The following is a 9,672-nucleotide window of genomic DNA, read 5'->3' as shown; positions in this document are numbered from 1 at the left end:
GATTGGCGGGCGATTTAATGAGTTCGATGCTTGACGGTTCTTTACTTTCGACACATTTTAGGTATTTTCAAGAATATCACACTGGAATCTAGTGATCGATATCGGACCGCTTAAAGTCCGGAAAGTCCGGTCCGATACCCGGTCCGAAGTCCGATCCGAAATTTTAAAGTCCAATTTTTTACCGGACTGGGTATTGCTTTGAAAGTCCGGAAAAGTCCGGATCACTTTTGACAGTAAAACTGGCAACGCTGCAAAACGCCGACTAGGACTTGCTTTGATTGATTAAAGCTGATTTCTTGTAACTACCTCAGAACTGTAAAAAGGCAATAATTTCGCTAAAATAATCCGTTTTTTGTTTAAAGAGAAATGAGCACTCATTAACTTTTCGTCGGAAAGCCCAATTTCAGAAGCAGCCTTTGAGTCGAAAACAGGGTATCCGTTTGTAAAAATGTATTCACTGCATTTTTCTTGCCAATCTGAACACAGAGAATATATTTTCATGAGCATAATTTTTGTTTCAAACAAAAAAACTGCTTTTGAAATTTACAGAATCAATGACGGCTAATTTCTCCTTAAGGTGAAGGTCGTCAGAGGCCAGCTGCTTTTTTACTGATTTCAGTACTTGTTTTCACTATCGTTTTGTTTATGCTAAGTTTATGTTAAGTTGCTATAAACCGCCCAGCTAGCTTCGAGGTACGATGCTGGTCTAACAAGCCAGTCGTCGTATGTTCGAATCTCGGCTAGGCGGTGCTTGCTAGTTAGAGTCAGTAGGATTATTGCACTGGCCCCGTAATTTTCCTGTACTCTAACAGCCGGCTGCGAAGTCTGTCGATAAAGAAGGGTAATGTCTAAAGACGGTATAAACCCATGGCTTTGCTTTGCATGTTAAGTTGCTAGTAGTAGGCAATAACCTGTTATGAACAATTATGAAACGTAGAATCGCGTATCTAATTTTGCTATTGAACTAGATCCGACAGTAATTCTATCACATAAAATGTTATTTACGGTGAATTTTATTATCAGAAAATTTTTTAAGTATATTTTCGACATTTTTCGACCGTTAATTTAATAGTGAAAATTATTGGCCAATTTCACGTTCAACGTAAATATGGCATCACTCCCGTTTCCTTGGTAACGTATCAACAACGACGGTCGCAGATTCGGAATTGCAATCGAAACGAAGTAAAATTTTTCATATCAATTCAAGTGAACAGTTTAGGCTAAATCATTATAATATCTTACCAGATAACTGTTCGGGGGGTAAATTAAAGTTTTCTATGTTTCAAGTTAAGATTCGCGAGTGATGTGATGAATGGAACGGCCGAAAAAAATTAAAGAAAAAACGACGGTGAAAAAGTGAAAATATGGTGATGAATTTTAATTGGGCAGAAATCTCAGTATTTAGTGTAATTTATGCCCCAAAGGGTAATAGAACCGATAGAATGCAATGTTTAGTGCTTCGAGTTGCAAGGTCTGATTACGGCTAGCAGGTTAGTTGAACTAATTTTATTTTTTTTGTAATGGTTTCCCGAGACTATAAGAGCATGTTGATACACTGAAGAAGGGAAGGGAAGGGTGATATTCGGTGCCATACTGACTGCCATAATTGGACTCTGACGACCTTGTCCTTAAGGCTTCCAAACCCAAAGTCCAGCCAATCAATTTAGTTTCAGAAAATTAGCAAATATCTGTGTGTCAAACCACCCAGTTAGTTTTAAGGTACGATGCTGGTTTAACAAGTCAGTCGTCGTATGTTCAAATCTCGGCTAGGCGATAATTAGAGTCAGTAGGATTGTTGCATTAGCCCGTAACCGTCCTGTACTCTAACAGCCGGCTCTAAGAGTATTGGCTGGAGCGTTTTAATCGATCATACGAAGAGGCGAACCAGCCGCAGGCTGAAAACCTCTCTAATATAGAATTAAAAAAAAAAAAAAAAAAAAATCGATCATAATTTAATTTCAAAAAGTTCCCTTTAAAAGTTACGTAATTAAAGGACTAAATTTTCACGACAATGGGTACGATTTACTCGCTTACTGTCCCATTTGAAAGGTTGGTACCTACTAAAGTCTCACTGGATTAATTCTCTTATTTTTTTATCCCTTATGCCATTACAAATATTTTAAAAAGTTTTTGTCCCTCCGGTGTTGGGCCATTGAAGGGCGGGGCGAATAATGAACAAAGAGAATTTTTTAATCGAGCAAAAAAAAGTGGATTTTAGGCATTTTTGCTTAAAGTTTAAACGTGAAAACTAAATCTGTTCTTGCTTTTAATATATACGTTATTATTTTTCGTGCAAAAATCTACGAAAAAAAGATAAAAACGAAAGAAAATTTGTTTGGCCGATTTTCAGAAATTCCACTGTTTGAATTCTCATTTCTATTTCGTGTTAGAAGCGTTAACTCAACTCGTACACTCATTTTTCGAGTTTTTATGCTATAGAGCTCACAGACAATTAATTTTATAAAAAAAATTTAACTCGCATCCTACAAATTATTTTTTATTGCCCCCGATTTTTCAAGCCAATTTCCAAGGGGGGGAGGTTGACAAAAACTTTACAAATAATTTGCAATGGCCTTATTTTAAAAGTACAAAACCATGTTGGCACTCATTGATGATATTTCGTGCGGCGGACAAAGCGAGTGATGGATTATCGTTTCAAACATATTTGATAAGCAACTCAGAACTGAAATGCCTCAGTAGTTTTCCACATTGTGACGATGTCCATTTTCATGCACAGGAGTAATAAACGCCAACAATCTAAAACAGATTTTGAAGGTTTTATTGGAAATTGGACTTAATTTTTTATTTAATTGGATTGTATTTAAATTGGACCATTTGATATTGGACTTAAAATCAGAGATTAAATTTGATTGGAAATTGGACCTAAAATTAGACATGAAATTGGATTTAAAATCAGACATGCAATTGAACTTGCATCTGAACTTGACATTGAACAGTAAACTAGAGTTGAATTTGAACTAATTTAGACTTGAAATTTTACTTCAAACCAACCATGATCACGAAATTAGACTCGAATTTTTACTTGAAATTAAAATTTCCATTTATCGGCTTATTCTCTCTCACGTTTTACCAGTTTTCTGTTCTCTTTTTCTCTTTTCTGGCCACATTTTTCCCTTTTGTTCCGTTTTTGCTCCTTTTCTGTACCGTTTTCATGATTTTTACTCTCACTTTCCATTTGTTTTTCCTCTTTTTTCTCGTTTTCCTTTTTTTTCTGTCCCATATTTCCTGTTTCTGCGTTTTTCGTTTTTGGTACCATTTTTTCTTGTCTTTAGACCCGGTTTTTCCCAAGCTTTCGCATGTTTTTTGTTATTTTCTTTCCCATTTTCAGTCATTCTTTCCTATTTCCCTTTTTCTCGTCTCCAGCTTTTTCGTCTTCGTTTGTGCCGTTTTCCTTATTTTTTGAAGCCTCGTTCTACCGTCTTTTCCGTCATTTTATTCGGTTTTTAGCCATGCTTTCTCTTTCCACTGCAGCTTTCCATTTTATCACCCGCTTTCCGTCTTTTGTTCTTCTGTTTTACCTTTTTCCTTAGTCTGTTTTTTATTTTCTCCTTTTTCTGTCTCATTTTCTCGCTTTTTGTCCCATATTTCTCCTTTTATGTCTCGTTTTACCTATTCCCTTTTTTCTCGTTTCCTATCGGTTTGTTTGCACGGTATTTTTTACACGGCACGCATCCCCCGTGTAAAAAAAGAATTGGTGTACAATATAACTTGACCAGTAGAAGTCGATATTAAAATGATAAAAGTTGTGTTTCTTTTTTCTCTTTCATTATTCTTCTTTTCCCTTTTGGTTTCTCTTTTTCGCTTCTCCTTGTTCTACCATTCTTTTTCTTTTCTTTTCTGTTCCTTTTCTCTTCTATTGCTGTTCCGTTTTTCGCTTTTTCTTGAGTCCTGTATTATCTCTGTTCTGTTTGCCGTGTTTTCAGACCTGTTTCTCTTTCTTTTGTCTCGTTATTTGTCATTTTCTTTCCTGTTTCGACCTTTTTCTTCTTTTTTCGGTTTCGTCTATTTTCGTTTTCTAACTCCTTTTCTATCCCGTTTTAGTTCATTCGTTGTTCGTCTGTTCCGTTCCTCCTCTTATTATGTCCTGCTTTTCCTCCTTTTCGGTCATGTTCTGTTTTTCTATTCATTTTCATCCCTTTTGTCTTCTGTTTTCATTTTTTGTTATTTTATTTTCTTTTTTCTTCCATTTTTCCCCATTTATTATTTTCGTTACTCAATTGAGCGTTCAGGGCGCTATATCTCTGCATATTAGCGTTGGTAGGAGGAAATGCTTATCAACTTAGGGACTATAATATTGGCTTGTTTCATTATGCCTGATTTTTGCTTTCAGGTATAATAAGTTCGAGTTGTCATACGGTTTTCGAGCCGTAAATCTCGCATGTGCGTAGTTGTTTTCGATATAAATTAATAAATTATGGTTGTTTATGAGTAGCATTACCATTATATTAGATTTATAAAAAAAAGTGTATTTTGATCTTAATTTTCGTAACTAGCTTTACAAAAAAAAATTCGAATATCCAGGTTAGTCTCATACAACCGGTGCTTACATACTGAGTACTGTTTCGTATGATAATTTAGTATCGTTTGTTTTCGTGTCTCGCTCGTCGTATTTTTTCCGGCAGCAGTTGCTTTTGATGGTTTGGTTTGATGGAATGGCGCGTTTACAAACCAGAACATTGAAGCATTATAAACGCGCTTTGGTCGTGAAATCGGTTACCTAGGAACATCGCGGTGAAATTCTTTTATGTGATTACTAAATCAAAAACTAAATAGCTTAAACTGATCCCTAATAAAGTAGTCCGAGTTTTCAAGTAAGTTTTATGATCGAAGGATGCGAAAAGGTATCTCGTGCAGTCATATAGCAGCAAATGTCTATCGTTATTAATCATCGAATATGTTGAAAGAACATAATTTTCGGTGCGGTAAACTGATTTCTCATAGTTTTTTTCTTATATCGGTATGTCGGATCTCCACTGCCTGTTTCGCAATGGCCTCAAACCGTGCACACTGAGAATGATCTGCTACTCTCAAGCATCATTCTGATGGTCCTTTGTGCAATTTCAGCTGACCTAGATCAATCGCGAGCAACTCACGGGCGGTCAAACTATGCTATGCTATTTTTTATCCCTTATCTTAAAAGTTTATAACTTTTAAACCAAGCGTCGTAGAACAAAATTTTATTTTAAATATTTTTATGAAACGCAATAAAATTTACTCAGCAACAAACGAAAAATATAACTTGTAACAAGTTTTCCACAAATTTTTTTGTGACGATGGAGTATTTCAAGGAAATGTCGGAAAAATCATATTCTAACTCTTAGGACAATAATCCTTTTTTTGGTATTTTCCATTGTGAATAAATTGCGAAGCACCAGTCAATCGTGCCGCATTTTTCAATTTTTTTAAATAATCGGTTTCAAGGAGCCAAAGACCCGTTGGTATGGGAGAAGAAACTTACACTTTATAAGCTACAGATTACAAGTTCCACACATTCAAAACTTTGACTTTTTCCTACCTTTTTTTAAAACCGGTAAATTTGGCATCCGGACAATTTCGGACTTCCGAACCGGAACCGGAACAGAGCCAAATCGAACCGGAACGAAATCGGACCTAAAAAGTTCATTCCGATTTTTATCCGGACCGGACCGGAACCCGGACTTCGATTTTCGTTCCGATGTCTAACACTACTGGATTCTGCTATGCATAATAATTACCCAATCATATTATATTATATATATTTATATATTATATTATATTACATGCAAAACAATCAAACCGTTCCACACAATACTTCGTTCAATGGTAATTAAGTTATATCAAAACCACATACTCATCCCGATTGTTACTGCTGTTGTTACGGCCCCGGACTCAGTCTCGAAGCAAACGATCCAAAACCAATTTCCATTAGCGTACGTTCCATCATGGAAACGTTCGGAAATTTTTCTTGTGTCAGCTTTCCCTTATAGGTAGGTACAAACCGGGATCAACGGAACCAACGACGACAGTACAAAACCGTGAAGCATGAATTTTTCAGCTCTTTGTTTTTATTCCCGCCATAACTGTTTGATTTTGCTCGAACCCATATTGCCACGCTCGTAGAGGCAACTTTTTCCATCCTCAATAATAATCGGAAGGTATCGCCAACTCGGCCGCTGCGCGGCGCGGCGGTGCAAGTCATCCTAACCCGACGTAACACACATTGCAAACGTCACGATTTTTATTTACGATCCTTTCGTGTTCAGCTCCATGAACACGGGGACAATGATTTCCCATTGCGTGAGTCTCTCTGTATCCACTCGTGTATCTCCTCCGTACGAGTCAACCGTATCGATTTCGAAACCGCGAAATGATACGCGGTTTTAACATTTTCAACACGCCGCTTGACTTTTGTCCTTGGAACTAGTTTTTGTTCCGTCAGCTCCCGTCCATATTTTGCATACATGCGAGCACAACATTGAAGCACTTGCTGAGTTAGAAAATTTTCATGTGATGACAACAGCCAACAGCGCCAGCGGCGTGGATGCGGTGCGGTGTGACGTCTGGTTTCGGCTTTCAACCGCGCGATGTAACTCGACTACCAACCGGAGCAATATGGTGGCCGCGCTGCGCCAGGGTCAGTGAGTCACCCCGCGCTTTTCCGACGATGGCGATGGGGAGAGAGGGCGTGTTGATGGTCATCATCCATCAGCCGGACACGCAAATTCGCCGCTTCAGCTCGTGCCAGAAGTAGCAACAGCAGCAACAATGGCTTTGTTTAGTAGTGGAAATGAAGCGGCTGGAATTAATTTTGTGAAATGTCATCGTGTCGCACGTGTGTGTGCGATTGTGGACGGTAGAGGGGGAGGTAGAGCGGCAGGTGACGGCGGTGACCTCCGGCCGGGGCATGTCGATTGCTGAAAGTGAAAGTGGTCAGCCGTGTTGCCGGACACAAGTGCAGCAAAGTGCTATAAAGTTATTATAATTTACCAAGTAATCTCTTTCAATATAAAATACTTAACATATTCGACAGATTTGTTTAAATCAGATTTTAGAGCTACCAGCTTGACTTTTACGTACTAATTTATGTATCAATTCAATACCAAGCGTTTAACTTTCTGTCTGTGGAAAGTTTTTTGTGGTTCAAAATAGCTCCCTACAATGTTCAGCAAACTAAAAAAAAATTAATGTGAAATCAACGACTAAGTTCCAGTTTGGCTTGTAAACACTTAACACATAATAACTTTTTATTGAAAAGAGATAGAAGGATAATTTCTTCGACAAAGTTATAGCTAAAGATTATATGAGTAACTTTGCCAAAGATACAGTAGGCGTATTTTTTATAGTTTCTATCTCACAGGGTGTTTTATATAAAGGCCTCTCAAAAATCACTTTTTCGCGAATTACTTCAAATTTAATGGTTTTATTGCATCATAATGTTTTACAAAGTTGTTTCTCTGATCAAAAGACATATTTTCGTAGAACATTGTATGTTGGAAACTTATACTTATAACGAGTTCTAACGTTTTTCCTGTTTTTTTAATCTTTTTCAGAATAGAATATCTCAAAAAGGGGCAAACGGAAAAAATCATACTTGGCCGTTTCTGAAAGCTTGAAATATTATTTCGAACATGTGAAAATAAAAAACTGGTATTTTCTCTAACTCGAGTAATTTCAGTTTAATTATTCCATGGTTGGCAATTTTCCACTATGTAGCATTTTCTATATCTTCTTGAAGACGATTAGAGCCAAGTCAATAGCAAAAAACAAATTTGTCGTACCATGATATAATTTCTTCTGGTTGTCACGTAAAATGGTTGGTGTTAAATCAGAGTGGACCAGCTCGCAAAATTAAAAAAAAATGAGTTAATGACTGCAAACGATAAAGAATTTATTTAAATATTACTCTTATCAGATTACATAAATGTTACAAATAGCCAGAATTATGAGATGATTTTGAAAGATCAATAGCCATAAACCATATAGAGTAGCAAACTTTGAACGCGTTTTTATCGAAGTCAGAGTTTGTCACTCGGTTCGGTCTGACTTAACACCGACCAAATAGTCTGTGAATTTCGCATATACCGTGCCGTATCGAAATCCGTACACCTAAGAGCTAGACAATTTTAAATGGTCAATATAAAATTATGATATTGTAATAAGCAATTCGTCATGTTTTCTTTTGACAGTATAATGCTCATTTTAACGTTATTTGGAATAACAGGAAGCTAAAATTAATCCTGGTTATAAAAAAACGAGATCAAAATGTGCATCTCTTGATTCAAAATCCGTACACTTTTTTATGCCTGATTCAAAATCCGTACACCTGTGACTCAAAATCCGTACACCAATTTTAAAAGTCAATCAAAGTCCACATAATTTTGAATTTAAACCCGTGTAAGCTTGATCGAAATGAGTTTAAAGTTTGTGGCTAAGTTGTTTTTCTTTATTTGACTAATTGCTTTATAAAATATGCTTTTCTCGATAATTGACGCATTGTATTTTAGTCCTGCTCACCTAAGAGTCGTTCACACGCACAGTAGGAACACTACAAGGAATCAATCTTTTTGTTTTTAAGCCAAATTATGGGTAATTGTTCATTTTCGATCGGAAAGTTAAAATATCAGGTTTGGTACTGATTAAATATTGCCTCTATCCATCCCACTTGTAACAAAACCTCGTTTGTGTTAAATGTTCTTACATTCTTTTCCTTATGCCTCAGGAAATGTTAGGCTTAGAAACAAACTTTTTTAACATTTTAGAGTAAATTAACTTCACTTATAAACAATATATAACATTTTTTCTTGATTTTTGTTGCAAACTATACGGAAAGCTGAAAAATTGCAGAAGAGACTCCGGTATTTCGAGAGTACCAATTCAATATAGTAGCTCTTATCGTAGTGACCGGAACTTAAACTATCTTGATGCTTTTATTAAGGGATTATCCACCATGTATTATCGTAATTGCCATCTTCCAGTTTATCGACATATATTTAGCTTTAGTTATTTCCATTTTGTTTGGCAAAACATAGAATAGAGTTGGATCACTAAGGATACTGCACAGGTGTACGGATTTAGATTCAACTAGTAAAACTGAATCAAAATCCGTACAGTACTAATTATGATGAATAAATATTATTTCAATGCCATAACGAATGAAATTAAGCTGTAGAACGATAAACACCTTTAGTTCAAATTGATTTTCGGGATTTTAAATAGGAAAATCACTTCAAGTGCGCTTTACACTTCATTTTATTGGTAGTTATTTTCTGAGCAAATTGCTAACAACACAGCCAATTTAAAAAGAAATCTGATAGGCATTAACGTTTTAATTTTTATTACTTGTATTTGATGGCCTACTACCTATATTTTGACATTGACGTAATGCTAATAAACCACGGGTCTAGGCCTATTATTAATATTTTGCATTTAGACTCTTTAATACATATAATCAAGCAAATTGTATTAGGTGTACGGATTTCGAAGCTGTACGGATTTCGATACCGCATGGTACCATTGGATTTCTATCTGCACCAGCTGTTTTGGATAAATATCAATCTTTCAATTTTCATTACTTTGCAAATGTGGTTAATTTCCCGATCAGATGATTCTAACAAAAATATTACAGAATTGTAGCTCCAGTTGATATTTCCAGCAAAGTGTGTTATAAATAAG

Source organism: Sabethes cyaneus, chromosome 3, assembly GCF_943734655.1.
Source record: "Sabethes cyaneus chromosome 3, idSabCyanKW18_F2, whole genome shotgun sequence".
In the NCBI taxonomy this organism is placed as follows: domain Eukaryota; kingdom Metazoa; phylum Arthropoda; class Insecta; order Diptera; family Culicidae; genus Sabethes; species Sabethes cyaneus.
The sequence above is the reverse complement of the archived record's forward strand: the minus strand, read 5'-3'. Positions refer to the sequence as shown.